This window comes from Puntigrus tetrazona, unplaced genomic scaffold (assembly GCF_018831695.1).
Source record: "Puntigrus tetrazona isolate hp1 unplaced genomic scaffold, ASM1883169v1 S000000003, whole genome shotgun sequence".
NCBI classification, from domain to species: Eukaryota; Metazoa; Chordata; class Actinopteri; order Cypriniformes; family Cyprinidae; genus Puntigrus; species Puntigrus tetrazona.
In genome coordinates this window covers 3,216,187-3,231,186 of record NW_025047683.1, presented here as the reverse complement: position 1 = coordinate 3,231,186, position 15,000 = coordinate 3,216,187, and the positions used below count along the sequence as shown (strand labels likewise).

Genomic DNA, 15,000 nt, shown 5'->3' with positions numbered 1-15,000 from the left:
CATTCACGCCCAGGCTCCAGGCCAGCGAGCGGGCTTCTTACCCATTTAAAGTTTGAGAATAGGTTGAGATCGTTTCGGCCCCAAGGCCTCTTGTCATTAAGCTTTGCCGGATAAAACTGCTTGTGCGGCGGCGCCAGCTGTCCTGAGAAACCCGGGAGGAACCAGCTACTAGATGGTTCGATTAGTCTTCGCCCCTATACCCAGGTCGGACGACCGATTTGCGTCAGGACGCTCACGGGCCTCCACCAGAGATTTCCTCTGGCCGCCCCTGCCAGGCATAGTTCACCATCTTTTCCGGGTACCATCGCGCGCTCTGGCTCCACCTGCCGGCGGTGCGGGCCAGGCGGGCGGTGGTGCGCCCCCGCGGGGCGGGGATCCACCTGAGCCGGCGGCGCGCGCCACCTTCGTGCGCCGTGGGGCTCGAGAGACACCTTTGACGCGGCGCGTTAGACTCCTTGGTCCGTGTTTCAAGGCGGGTGGGTGGGTGCCCGACCTCACGCGGACCTCGGCGCCACTTATGCGAGGGCGGATCCGCCTGGCGCGCGCGGTCGGGGACGGACTGAGGACAGTCGGTCCCGGTCGGCGCTGCGCGCCGAGGCGGGAGGCCCGTCCCTCCAGCGTCGGCAGGGAGGAAGCGCGAGACACTTCCCGCGGCCCGGGAAGTAAGCGGCAAAGTCGGGGCGTGGGGCTCTGTAAAGCGGCCCCGGCTGAGGAGCCGCCTGCCACCACTCGCCCCGGCCCTTCCTGGCCAAACCCGGGCGGTCGCGGCGCACCGCCTCGGAAAAGTGCACCCGGCGGCGGCGGCGTCGGACGGGCGGCGTTCCCGGTCAAGGGATCCGCGCACCAGCGCCCGGGCGGCGACCCGCCGAGCTGAATCCTCCGGGCAGACCGTGCGGACCCACCCGTTTACCTCTTAGCGGTTTCCACGCCCTGTTGAACTCTCTCTTCAAAGTTCTTTTCAACTTTCCCTCACGGTGCTTATGCGACTATCGGTCTCGTGCGGTGTTGTAACAGATGGAGTTTACCACCGCTTTGGGCTGCATTCCCAAGCAACCCGACTCGAGAAGAACCGCACCCGGCGGGGGGCCTGCTACCCGGCCTCACACCGTCCACGGGCTAAGCCTCCATCAGAAGGACTTGGGCCCCCGACCCGCGCCGAGAGAAGCGGTCTTCTGTGCGCCACATGTCCCTCGCCGCGTGGCCGGGGCGGGGATTCGGCGCTGGGCTCTTCCCTCTTCGCTCGCGCCGCTACTGAGAATCCTTGTTAGTTTCTTTTCCTCCGCTTAGTAATATGCTTAAATTCAGCGGGTCGTCTCGTCTGATCTGAGGTCGTTTGTCCGGATATGGGTTAGGAGCGGCGCGCGGCGCCTGCTGCTGCTGCTGGCTGGCCTGAACAGGTCTCGTTCGCGCGCGCCCGGGCAGAGGCGCCGAAGGCGAAGGCGAGGCGCGAACCTCCGTTACGCGCGGAGGCGTCCGGGGCGGAGGGCGAGGGAGTCCACGTCGGCGGCGGCGGCGGAGTGGCGAACACCCACGGAAGCCGCCGAGAGGAGGCGCGCGCTCGGTCCCAGACGCCTGGGGGGACGCCGACCTCCCCCCCTCGTGGGAGGGGGAAGCCGGAGGAAGCGCTCGACTCCCGCCGAGGAGGCGATGCCCGTGGCGGTCTGCGCGGGAGACGGAGGGCGCGGGAAGCCCCCTGCGGCGCTCCAGCCAGCGGGACCGGAGGTCGATCGATGGGGAAGCGACCCTCAGACAGGCGTGGCCCGGGGCGGACCGGGCCGCAAAGTGCGTTCGAAGTGTCGATGATCGATGTGTCCTGCAATTCACATTAGTTCTCGCAGCTGGCTGCGTTCTTCATCGGCCTTACGAGCCGAGGTGATCCACGCTAAGAGTCGTACTGCGTTTGAGTTTAGCGCCGGGCGAGGCGAGGCTGAACTGCACAGGCTTGTGTGGGTTCAAAAATACAAAAAGTCGTTCCCGGACGGGCGCCCCCGCGAGAGGGGACTTGAACCCACGGTCGAAGGCCTGCTGGGTACCCGCCGGAGGTTGGTAAAGCAAAGTCTTTCAGAGGCTCGCGGCCTCGGCCCCACCCGTGCCAAGGGTGGGCGCTCAGCGATGTGAAGTTGCTCAAGCCTCCGCGGGAAGAGTGCGTCAAGCCTCCCAGAGCGGCGTTCCCTTCGCGAGATCCCTCTCTCGCGCCGTCTTAGGTTTTGTGCGGTTCTTTTGCCGTCTTGGATGTTTGGCGGCAGACCTCTCGGGCCACGGCCGCTGGAACATAGAGTAAAATAGGATGGAGGTTTTTACCCGGAGACCAGGCGCCCCTCCTTCGCGGGAGAGACTTTGAAGCCACGGTCCCGGAGGCCGTGCGGGTACCCGCCAGGGCCCGGCTCGGCCCCCGCGCGCTGGAAAGCAGGGGGCCCGCCCGAGTGCAGCGACAGTCAAGTTCTCTCGGATCTCTCTCTCTCTCTCTCCGCCTTAGGTTTTTGTGCGGTTCTTTTGCACGTTTTGGGTTTTTGCTTGCGGCAGACCTCTAGGGCCCACGGCCGCTGGATCATAGAGTAAAATAGGATAGAGGTTTTTTTTACCGGACGAGGCGCTCCTCCTTGCGGGAGAGACTTTGAACCACGGTCCGGAGGCCGTGCGGGTACCCGCCGGGCCCAGCTCGGCCCCCCCGCCGCTGGAAAGCAGGGGGCCCGCCCGAAGATCTGCGACAGTCAATTCTCTCGGATCTCTCTCTCTCTCTCGCCTTAGGTTTTGTGCGGTTCTTTTTGCGTTTTGGGTTTTTGGCGGCAGACCTCTCGGAACCCACGGCCGCTGGATCATAAGTAAAATAGGATAGAGGTTTTTTTACCCGGGACAGGCGCCCTCCGCGGGGAGGAGACTTTGAACCACGGTCCCGGAGGCCGTGCGGGTACCCGCCAGGGCCCGGCTCGGCCCCGCGCCCGGCAAGGCCCGCAGGCGACAGGCCCGCTCGCGATGGGTTGCTCAAGGCGACATGCGTCAAGTTCTCCCGAGGAGCGTTCCCTTCTCTCTCTCTCTCTTCCGTCTTAGGTTTTGTGCGGTTCTTTTTGCCGTTTGGGTTTTTGGCGGCAGACCTCTCGACCCACGGCCGCTGGATCATAAGTAAAATAGGATAGAGTTTTTTTGCCCGGACCCAGGCGCCCCTCCTTCGCGGGCGGGAGACTTTGAACCACGGTCCCGGAGGCCCGTGCGGGTACCCGCCAGGGCCCGGCTCGGCCCCGCGGCTGGAAAGCAGGGGCCCGCCCGAGTCTGGCGACAGTCATGGCGCTCGCGGTGGGTTGCTCAAGCCTCCAGCGGAAGGTCGTCAAGCCTCCCAGGGCAGCGTTCCCTTCTCGCGAGATCTCTCTCTCTCCGCCGTCTTAGGTTTTGTGCGGTTCTTTTTGCCGTCTTGGGTTTTTGAGCGGCAGACCTCTCGGGCCACGGCCGCTGGATCATAGAGTAAAATAGGATAGAGAGTTTTTACCCCAGACAGGCGCCCTCCTCGCCAGCGGGAGAGACTTTGAACCACGGTCCCGGAGGCCGTGCGGGTACCCGCCAGGGCCCAGCTCAGCCCCGCCCGCTGGAAAGCGGGGCCGCCAGTCTGGCGACAGTCAAGATTCCTTTTTTTTTTTCTGCTCGCGCTCTGCGCTTCGCTTCGGTGCTCCGGAGGGGAGAGGCCGCGCCGGAGCCGCCGGCCTCTGCCGCGCACCCGGAGCTTGAGACGGGGGGGAGGTGGGCTAGGCCTCCCCGCCCGGGGTGATTCGCTTTGGATCGGGCGGGCGATAATGATCCTTCCGCGGGTTCACCTCACGGAAACCTTATTCGACTTTTACTTCCTCTAGATAGTCAAGTTTGATGCGTCTTCCGGCGCTCCACTTGAGAGCCCGCGAGGGCAGCCGAGGCAGTCGAGGACCTCACTAAACCATCCAATCGGTAGTAGCGGCCCAGGCGGTGTGTACAAAGGCGAGGACTTAATCAACGCGAGCTTATGACCCGCGCTTACTGGGAATTCCTCGTTGATGGGAAATAGTTTCAATCCCCAGTCCCGATCACGAGCGGGGTTCAGCGGGTTACCCGCGCCTCTCGGCGCAGGGTAGACACTGCACGCTGATCCGCCCATGTGGCGGCGCGTGCAGCCCGGACATCTAAGGGCATCACAGACCTGTTATTGCTCCATCTCGCGTGGCTGAACGCCACTTGTCCCTCTAAGAAGTTTTTGGCGCCGACCCAAGTGGCGCGCCACTATTTGTAAGCGAGTCTCGTTCGTTATCGGAATGAACCAGACAAATCGCTCCACCAACTAAGAAACGGCCATGCACCACCACCCACAGAATCGAGAAAGAGCTATCAATCTGTCAATCCTTTCCGTGTCCGGGCGGGTGAGGAGGTTTCCGTGTTGAGTCAAATTAAGCCGCAGAGCTCCACTCCTGGTGGTGCCCTTCCAAATCAATTCCTTTAAGTTTCAGCTTTGCAACCATACTCCCCGGAACCCAAAGACTCGTGGTTTCCGCCGCGCTGCCGGCGGGTCATGGGAATAACGCCGCCCGGATCGTGAGTCGGCGCCGTTACGATCGGAACTCTGACGGTATCTGATAAATCTTGAACCTCCGACTTTCGTTCTTGATTAATGAAAACATTCTTGGCAAATGCTTTCGCTTTTCGTCCGTCTTGCGCGGTCAAGAATTTCACCTCTAAGCGGCGCAATCTGAATACCCCGGCCGTCCCTCTTAATCATGGCTCCGGGTTCCAGAAACCCACAAAATAGAACCGAGTCCTATTCCATTATTCCTAGCTACGGTATTCAGCGCGGCCGCTCGGCCTGCTTTGAACACTCTAATTTTTTCAAAGTAAAGCGCTTTGGGCCTCGGACCGGACACCCAGCCAAGGGCATCCGGGCGCCTCGAGGCGAGGACCTGGGGCCGGGCGGTGGCTCGCCTCTCGGCGGACCGCCAGCCAGATCCCGAGATCAACTCCCGAGCTTTTTAACTGCAGCAACTTTAATATATCGCTATTGGAGCTGGAATTACGCGGCTGCTGGCACCAGACTTGCCCTCAATGGGTCTCGCCCATGTGTTTAAGATCGCTCATTCCAATTACAGGGCCTCGAAAGAGACCTGTATTGTTATTACCACCGTCACTACCTCTCAGTCGGAAATGGGTAATTTGCGCGCCTGCTGCCTTCCTTGGATGTGGTAGCCGTTTCTCAGGCTCCCTCTCCGGAATCGAACCCCTGATTCCCGTCACCCGTGGTCACCATGGTAGGCGCCTGATGTACCATCGAAAGTTGATAGAGGCAGACACTCGAATGAATCGTCGCCGCGCGAGGGAAGCGGCGATCGGCCGAGTTATCTAGAGTCACCAAAGGTACCGGGTCCGGGGGGACGGATCCCCCGAGGGCCGGATGGGTTTTGGATCTGATAAATGCCGCGCGTCCTAGCCTCCGCCCCGCGAGGCGGTCGGCCCGGTCGGCGCTTCGTTTGCATGTATTAGCTCTGGAATTGCCACAGTTATCCAAGTACCGGGTGGAGGCGATCAAGGGACCATAACTGATTTAATGAGCCATTCGCAGTTTCACTGTACCGGCCGTGTGCACTTAGACCTGCATGGCTTAATCTTTGAGACAAGCATATGTTACTGGCAGGATCAGCCAGGTAACCCCTGTGGGTCGTAGGGACCAACGGCCGCGAGCGCGTTTTTGCCTACACACGGGTCTCAGTCCGCCTGAGGAGGGCCTGGGCAGACCGCTTGGACCCTCGGCTAAGACCGGCGCTCATAGGAGGCGGCGGCGCGGCTCGAACCTTCCCGGCGAAGTCGCCGTTTTTCGGGGTGGGTGGCGCTGGGATCGCGGCGGCGCTCGGAAAAGTGTGTTTCCACGGGGGGCGGGTACCGCGCGGCGTCGCCGGGGCGCGTCGCGTTCTGCCCCTCCGCCCGCCCGGTGGCGGACCTCTGCGCTCTGACCGGCCGTCTAGGCCTCCTCCGAAAGGTTGGCGCCTTCCCTCGGGCTGAGGGGCCTGCTGCGTAACGAGCGTCCAAATTGCCGGGCGCGGCGTGCTGTCAAAGCCCAAGCGTAAACCCATTGCGCCGTGCCTGCCCGAAAGCACTCCCGACCCATAGCGGCCAGCGGGGCTGGCCGGGTGGGGTCTAGGCTAGAAGCGCTTTCGCTCAATCGATCACGTTCCGGGCGAGGGGCGCTCTCGCCGTCGAGCGTCCTCTCTCGGCGTCTGTGTCCGTGTTTCAGGTGAAGCGTTCGATAGCTCCCTGCGCCCGGAGCTTCAGAAAGGTGCGTTCAAAACCTAAGTCGATATGGACTTAGTCGTTTTTCGACTTTTTTTCGCTCAGAGACTAAGTCCACAAAAACACGCGTTCACGAAATCGTGTACCCATGTAAAAGTTGCTCCTGTGTAAGCGGCCACCTCCAGGGTCGCGGGAAAATTTGAATCATGCCGGGAGAGCCTCTCGGTCGGCCTGACTCGGAGCCTCGGAGGTATGGAAGTCGGACCTTTCCCCGAAGTTGGACTTAGTGCAATTTTGAAGCGAAAATCATCCAGGCGCTTCATCCGACCGATCGCGCTTCCCGGGCGCTTTCCGACCCCGCCGTCCTGGAGAAATTTTTTTCGTTCAAAACCTAAGTCCAAACATCCAGGCGCTTCATCCGACCGATCGAGTCCGGGTTAAGTCGCCTTCGGGGGCTTTCCCACTCGACCCCCGCCGTCCTGGAGAAATTTTTTCGTTCAAAACCTAAGTCCAAACATCCAGGCGCTTCATCCGACCGATCGAGTCCGGGTTAAGTCGCCTTTCGGACGCTTTCCCCTCGACCCCGCCGTCCTGGAGGAAATTTTTGCGTTCAAAACCTAAGTCCAAACATCCAGGCGCTTCATCCGACCCGATCGAGTCCGGGTTAAGTCGCCTTCCGGGCGCTTTCCCTCGACCCCCGCCGTCCTGGAGAAATTTTTTCGTTCAAAACCTAAGTCCAAACATCCAGGCGCATATTTCATCCGATCTCGGTCCGGGTTAAGTCGCGCCTTCGGGCGCTTTCCCACTCGACCCCGCCGTCCTGGAGAAATTTTTGCGTTCAAAACCTAAGTCCAAACATCCAGGCGCATATCCGAGGCGATCGAGGCGGGTTAAGTCGCCTTCGGACGCTTTCCCACTCGACCCCCGCCGTCCTGGAGAAATTTTTTGCGTTCAAAACCTAAGTCAAACATCCAGGCGCATATTTCCAGGCGATCTCGGCGGGTTAAGTGCGCCTTCCGGACGCTTTCCCTCGACCCCGCCGTCCTGGAGAAATTTTTTGCGTTCAAAACCTAAGTCCAAACATCCAGGCGCATATTCCAGGCGATCTCGGCGGGTTAAGTGCGACTTCGGGCGGCTTTCCCCTCGACCCCGCCTCCCTGGAGGAAATTTTTGCTTTCAAAACCTAAGTCCAAACATCCAGGCGCATATTTCAGACGATCTCGGCGGGTTAAGTCGCCTTCGGACGCTTTCCCACTCGACCCCGCCGTCCTGGAGAAATTTTTGCTTTCAAAACCTAAGTCCAAACATCCAGCGCATATTTCTGAGGCGATCTCGGCGGGTTAAGTCGACTTCCCGGGCGCTTTCCCACTCGACCCCGCCTCCTGGAGAAATTTTTTGCTTTCAAAACCTAAGTCCAAACATCCAGGCGCATATTTCAGGCGATCTCGGCGGGTTAAGTCGACTTCGGGCGCTTTCCCACTCTACCCCGCCACCCTGGAGAAATTTTTTTGCTTTCAAAACCTAAGTCCAAACATCCAGGCGCATATTTCAGGCGATCTCGGCGGGTTAAGTCGACTTCGGGCGCTTTCCCACTCGACCCCGCCTCCCTGGAGAAATTTTTGCTTTCAAAACCTAAGTCCAAACATCCAGGCGCATATTTCAGGCGATCTCGGCGGGTTAAGTCACGACTTCGGACGCTTTCCCCTGCGACCCCGCCACCCTGGAGGATTTTTTTGCTTTCAAAACCTAAGTCCAAACATCCAGGCGCATATTTCAGGCGATCTCGGCGGGTTAAGTGCGACTTCTCGGGCGCTTTCCCACTCGACCCCGCCACCCTGGAGAAATTTTTTGCTTTCAAAACCTAAGTCCAAACATCCAGGCGCATATTTCAGGCGATCTCGGCGGGTTAAGTGCGACTTCTCGGGCGCTTTCCCCTCGACCCCTCCACCCTGGAGGTATTTTTTAAGCGTTCAAAACCTAAGTCCAGACATCCAGGCGCATATTTCAGCCGATCTCGGCGGGTTAAGTGCGACTTCTCGGGCGCTTTCCCACTCGACCCCGCCACCCTGGAGGATTTTTTTGCTTTCAAAACCTAAGTCCAAACATCCAGGCGCATATTTCAGGCGATCTCGGCGGGTTAAGTGCGACTTCTCGGGCGCTTTCCCACTCGACCCCGCCGTCCTGGAGAAATTTTTGCTTTCAAAACCTAAGTCCAAACATCCAGGCGCATATTTCAGGCGATCTCGGCGGGTTAAGTGCGACTTCGGGCGCTTTCCCACTCGACCCCCGCCACCCTGGAGATTTTTTTGCTTTCAAAACCTAAGTCCAAACATCCAGGCGCATATTTCAGACGATCTCGGCGGGTTAAGTCGACTTCTCGGGCAGCGTTCCCACTCGACCCCCGCCACCCTGGAGGATTTTTTTGCTTTCAAAACCTAAGTCCAAACATCCAGGCGCATATTTCAGGCGATCTCGGCGGGTTAAGTGCGACTTCTCGGGCGCTTTCCACTCGACCCCGCCGTCCTGGAGAAATTTTTTGCTTTCAAAACCTAAGTCCAAACATCAGGCGCATATTTCAGGCGATCTCGGCGGGTTAAGTGCGACTTCCCGGGCGCTTTCCCCTCGACCCCGCCACCCTGGAGGATTTTTTTGCTTTCAAAACCTAAGTCCAAACATCCAGGCGCATATTTCCAGGCGATCTCGGCGGGTTAAGTCGACTTCTTCGGGCGCGTTCCCACTCGACCCCCGCCACCCTGGAGGATTTTTTTTTGCTTTCAAAACCTAAGTCCAGACATCCAGGCGCATATTTCAGCCGATCTCGGCGGGTTAAGTGCGACTTCTCGGGCGCTTTCCCTCGACCCCCTCCACCTGGAGGTATATTTTTAAGCGTTCAAAACCTAAGTCCAGACATCCAGGCGCATAATTCAGACGATCTCGGCGGGTTAAGTCGCGACTTCCGGGCGCTTTCCCACTCGACCCCGCCACCCTGGAGGATTTTTTTGCTTTCAAAACCTAAGTCCAGACATCAGGCGCATATTTCAGGCGATCTCGGCGGGTTAAGTGCGACTTCCGGGCGCTTTCCCACTCGACCCCCGCCACCCTGGAGGATTTTTTTTTGCTTTCAAAACCTAAGTCCAGACATCCAGGCGCATATTTCAGGCGATCTCGGCGGGTTAAGTGCGACTTCTCGGGCGCTTTTCCCACTCGACCCCGCCACCCTGGAGGATTTTTTTGCTTTCAAAACCTAAGTCCAGACATCAGGCGCATATTTCAGCCCGATCTCGGCGGGTTAAATCGCGACTTCTCGGGCGCTTTCCCCACTCGACCCCCTCCACCCTGGAGGTATTTTTAAGCGTTCAAAACCTCGTCCAGACATCCAGGCGCTCGTTACAGCCGATCAAAGGCGGGTTAAGGCGACTTCTCGGGGACACTACACATTTCACGAACCCCGTGTCTGGATTTCCAATTTTCCAAAGGGCCTGGGCTCACACATTAACCCCAACGCAGTAACACTTTAATGGGCATCGTTTTATTTCATTCTCGCCCTGGATGAATGTTTTCTATAAGGCCTGCGCTCACAGACTAACCCCATCACAATAACACTTATTTGGGCATGATTTTATTTAATAAAGGCCCTGGATGAATGTTTTCTATATAAGCCCTGTGCTCACAGATTAACCCCATCACATAAACACTTTTTGGGCATGATTTTATTTAAAAAAGGCCCTGGATGAATGTTTTCTATAAGGCCTGCGCTCACAGACTAACCCCATCACAATAACACTTATGTGGGCATGATTTTATTTAATAAAGGCCCTGGATGAATGATTTCTATAAGGCCTGTGCTCACAGATTAACCCCATCACATAAACACTTATTTGGGCATGATTTTATTTAATAAAGGCCCTGGATGAATGTTTTGTATAAGGCCTGCCCTCACAGACTAACCCGACACAGTAACTCTTTATTGGGCATGATTTTATTTAATAAAGGCCCTGGATGAATGATTTCTATAAGGCCTGTGCTCACAGATTAACCCCATCACATAAACACTTATTTGGGCATGATTTTATTTAATAAAGGCCCTCGATGAATGTTTTCTATAAGGCCTGCGCTCACAGACTAACCCGACACAGTAACTCTTTATTGGGCGTGATTTTATTTAATAAAGGCCCTGGAAAAATGTTTTCTATAAGGCCTGCGCTCACAGACTGCCCCGACACAGTAACTCTTTGTGGGCATGATTTTATTTAATAAAGGCCCTCGATGAATGTTTTCTATAAGGCCTGCGCTCACTGGCTAACCCCGTTACAATAACACTCTTATGGGCATGATTTTATTTAATTAAGGCCCTGGATGACAGTTTTCTTTAAGGCCTACCCTCACAGACTAACCCGACACAGTAACTCTTTATTGGGCGTGATTTTATTTAATAAAGGCCCTGGAAAAATGTTTTCTATAAGGCCTGCGCTCACAGACTAACCCGACACAGTGCGCTTTATTAGGCGTGATTTTATTTAATAAAGGCCCTGGAAAAATGTTTTCTATAAGCACTGCGCTCACTGGCTAACCCCGTTACAATAACACTCTTATGGGCATGATTTTATTTAATAAAGGCCCTGGATGACAGATTTTCTTTAAGGCCTGCGCTCACAGACTAACCCGACACAGTAACTCTTTGTTGGGCATGATTTTACTTAATAAAGGCCCTGGAAAAATGTTTTCTATAAGGCCTGCGCTCACAGACTAACCCGACACAGTGCGCTTTGTGGGCATGATTTTATTTAATAAAGGCCCTGGAAAAAATGTTTTCTATAAGGCCTGCGCTCACAGACTAACCCGACACAGTGCGCTTTATTGGGCATGATTTTATTTAATAAAGGCCCTGGATAAATGTTTTCTTTAAGGCCTGCGCTCACAGACTAACCCCGTTACAATAACACTCTTATGGGCATGATTTTATTTAATAAAGGCCCTGGATGACAGTTTTCTTTAAGGCCTGCCCTCACAGACTAACCCGACACAGTAACTCTTTATTGGGCGTGATTTTATTTAATAAAGGCCCTGGAAAAATGTTTTTCTATAAGGCCTGCGCTCACAGACTAACCCGACCCATTAACTCTTTATTGGGCATGATTTTATTTAATAAAGGCCCTCGATGAATGTTTTCCATAAGGCCTGCGCTCACAGACTAACCCGTCACAATAACACAGATTTGGGTATGATTTTATTTATTAAAGGCCCTGGATGAATGTTTTCTACAAGGCCTGCGCTCACAGACTCGCCCGTTAAAGCGGCGACGCGCAGGGCACAATTTCAGAGTTTTTCAGAAAAAAAAAAAAAAAAAAAAAAAAAAAAAAAAATTAAAGTTGATGTAAAAGTTGCTCCTGGGTAAGCAGCCACCTCCGGGGTCGCGGTGAAATTGAATCGTGCCGGGAAGAGGCCTCTCGGTCGGCCTGACTCGGGCCTCGGAGGTATGGAAGTCGGACCTTTCCCGAAGTTGGACTTAGTGCAATTTTGAAAGCGAAAATCATCAGGCGCATATTTCAGCCGATCTCAGCGGGTTAAGTGCGACTTCTCGGGCGCTTTCCCTCTCGACCCGGCCTCCCTGGAGAAATTTTTTTCGTTCAAAACCTAAGTCCAAACATCCAGGCGCATATTTCAGGCGATCTCGGCCGGGTTAAGTCGACTTCCGGGCGCTTTCCCTCGACCCGGCCTCCCTGGAGAATTTTTTCTTTCAAAACCTAAGTCCAAACATCCAGGCGCATATTTCAGCGATCTCGGCGGGTTAAGTGCGACTTCTCGGGCGCTTTCCACTCGACCCGGCCTCCCTGGAGAAATTTTTTCGTTCAAAACCTAAGTCCAAACATCCAGGCGCATATTTCAGCCGATCTCGGCGGGTTAAGTCGACTTCTCGGGCCTTTCCCACTCGACCCGGCCTCCCTGGAGAAATTTTTTCGTTCAAAACCTAAGTCCAAACATCCAGGCGCATATTTCAGCCGATCTCGGCGGGTTAAGTGCGACTTCTCGGGCGCTTTCCCACTCGACCCGGCCTCCCTGGAGAAATTTTTTCGTTCAAAACCTAAGTCCAAACATCCAGGCGCATATTTCAGCCGATCTCAGCGGGTTAAGTGCGACTTCTCGGGCGCTTTCCCCTCGACCCGGCCTCCCTGGAGAAATTTTTTCTTTCAAAACCTAAGTCCAAACATCCAGGCGCATATTTCAGCCGATCTCAGCGGGTTAAGTGCGACTTCTCGGGCGCTTTCCCACTCGACCCCGGCCACCCTGGAGAAATTTTTTGCTTTCAAAACCTAAGTCCAAACATCCAGGCGCATATTTCAGCCGATCTCGGCCGGGTTAAGTGCGACTTCTCGGGCGCTTTCCCTCGACCCGGCCTCCCCTGGAGAAATTTTTCTTTCAAAACCTAAGTCCAAACATCCAGGCGCATATTTCAGCCGATCTCAGCCGGGTTAAGTCGACTTCTCGGGCGCTTTCCCCACTCGACCCGGCCTCCCTGGAGAATTTTTTTCGTTCAAAACCTAAGTCCAAACATCCAGGCGCATATTTCAGGCGATCTCAGCGGGTTAAGTCGACTTCTCGGCGCTTTCCCACTCGACCCCGGCCACCCTGGAGAAATTTTTCGTTCAAAACCTAAGTCCAGACATCAGGCGCATATTTCAGGCGATCTCGGCGGGTTAAGTCGACTTCCCGGGCGCTTTCCCACTCGACCCCGCCACCCTGGAGTAAATTTTTGCTTTCAAAACCTAAGTCCAAACATCCAGGCGCATATTTCGGCGATCTCGGCGGGTTAAGTGCGACTTCGGGCGCTTTCCCACTCGACCCGGCCTCCCTGGAGAAATTTTTCGCGTTCAAAACCTAAGTCCAAACATCCAGGCGCATCTCACAGCCCGATCTCGGCGCGTTAAGCCCCACTTCACGGGCGCTTTCCCCTCGACCCCGCCACCCGGAGTATTTTTAAGCGTTCAAAACCTAAGTCCAAACATCCAGGCGCATCTCACAGCCGATCTCGGCGCGTTAAGCCCCACTTCACGGGCGCTTTCCCCTCGACCCCGCCACGGAGAGTATTTTTAAGCGTTCAAAACCTAAGTCCAAACATCCAGGCGCATCTCACGGCGATCTCGGCGCGTTAAGCCCCACTTCACGGGCGCTTTCCCCTCGACCCCCGCCACCCGGAGTATTTTTAAGCGTTCAAAACCTAAGTCCAAACATCCAGGCGCATCTCACGGCCGATCTCGGCGCGTTAAGCCCCACTTCACGGGCGCTTTCCCCTCGACCCCGCCACCCGGAGGTATTTTTAAGCGTTCAAAACCTAAGTCCAAACATCCAGGCGCATCTCACAGCCGATCTAGGCGCGGTTAAGCGCCACTTCACGGGCGCTTTCCACTCGACCGCGCCACGGAGTATTTTTAAGCGTTCAAAACCTAAGTCCAAACATCAGGCGCATCATCTCGGCAGCGCCCTTTACAGTTCTCCCATCATCAGGCTCACTGCGGGTTAGCGCACGACCGACTTTCCTTCGCCGCACCCGTATTTTTTAAGCGTTCAACACCAGCGCCCTCTCGGGCATCACATCAGGCCCGAAAAGCCTAGGTTAAGAGCTCACTCTCCGAGGGCACACCTGTTCTCCGTTCGTGCCTCATCTCCACTATTAAGCGAGGGGTCACTATCTCAGCACTATTAAGCCGCGCTCTCAAACAACCGTGCCACTGGTACCCCCCATCGACTTAGGTTTTGGAGGGTTTTTCTTCGGAGAGGCCGCCGGCTCCCCGTCCGACCAGTCAGCCCTCTCTCGGGCGGCCCTCTCCGCCGTTCCTCGGTTCCTCTCCGCCACTGGTACCCCCCATCGACTTAGGTTTTGGAGGTTTTTCTTCGGAGAGAGGCTGCGCGGCTCCCCGTCCGGCCGAGTCAGCCCTCTCTGGGGCGGCCCTCTCCGCCGTTCCTCGGTTCCTCTCCGCCACTGGTACCCCCCATCGACTTAGGTTTTGGAGGTTTTTTTCTTCGGAGAGGGAGGCTCGCGGCTCCCCGTCCGGCCGAGTCAGCCCTCTCTGGGGCGGCCCTCTCCGCCGTTCCCTCGGTTCCTCTCCGCCACTGGTACCCCCCATCGACTTAGGTTTTGGAGTTTTTTTTCTTCGGAGAGGGCTCGCCGGCTCCCCGTCCGGCCGAATCCGCCCCTCCGCCCGGCTCGGACTCTGCCCCTCTCCGCCTGCCACTCTCTCCGCTCCACTGGTACCCCCGCGGCGGAGGAGAGAGTATGCCAGCCAGTCGCCGGCTGGGCCTCCTCCTCGGACCGACAAAGATTGGATCTAGGGATGACTTTCAATGGATGCATGGCGAGTGAGCTGCTCTGCCACTACGAAACCCTGACCCAGAATCAGGTCGTCTCGAGTCATTTTGCACCACATTCTCCACAAACTCGGTGTTTTTGGTCTGAAGTGGGCGGCGCTCGTTCGGCCGCGCCCGGTCCAGTCTCGTCGGCTCTCCTCACGCGCCCGGAGAGTGGCGGCTATCCGTGGCCAATCAGTACGCGGCGCAGCGGTATCGTTGCCTCTTAGGCGGGATTCTGACTTAGAAGGCGTTCAGTCATAATCCGCAGATGGTAACCGCGCAGTGGCTTCTCAGCCAAGCACGCGCGCAAATGTCTGAACCTGCGGTTCCTCTCGTACTGAGCAGGATTACTATTGCAGCGGCGTTGTATCAGTAGGGTAAAACTAACCTGTCTCACGGCGGTCTAAAGCCAGCTCACGTTCC

The 15,000-nt window shown here is 56.5% G+C and overlaps 2 non-coding genes and 1 pseudogene across 2 annotated transcripts in view; all 3 read right to left on the bottom strand.

The window, feature by feature from the left end:
* LOC122332113 overlaps nucleotides 1-1,332 on the bottom strand; it is a 3,997-nt pseudogene extending 2,665 nt beyond the window's left edge.
* Nucleotides 1,333-1,739: 407 nt separating this feature from the next.
* On the bottom strand, nucleotides 1,740-1,891 carry LOC122331902. Its single transcript, XR_006248308.1, has one exon. It is a non-coding gene; the product is annotated as a 5.8S ribosomal RNA (ribosomal RNA).
* Nucleotides 1,892-14,542: 12,651 nt separating this feature from the next.
* LOC122332092 overlaps nucleotides 14,543-15,000 on the bottom strand; it is a 3,987-nt gene continuing 3,529 nt past the window's right edge. The window contains exon 1 of the ribosomal RNA XR_006248439.1: nucleotides 14,543-15,000. This exon is cut by the window's right edge and continues 3,529 nt beyond it. This is a non-coding gene — a ribosomal RNA (28S ribosomal RNA).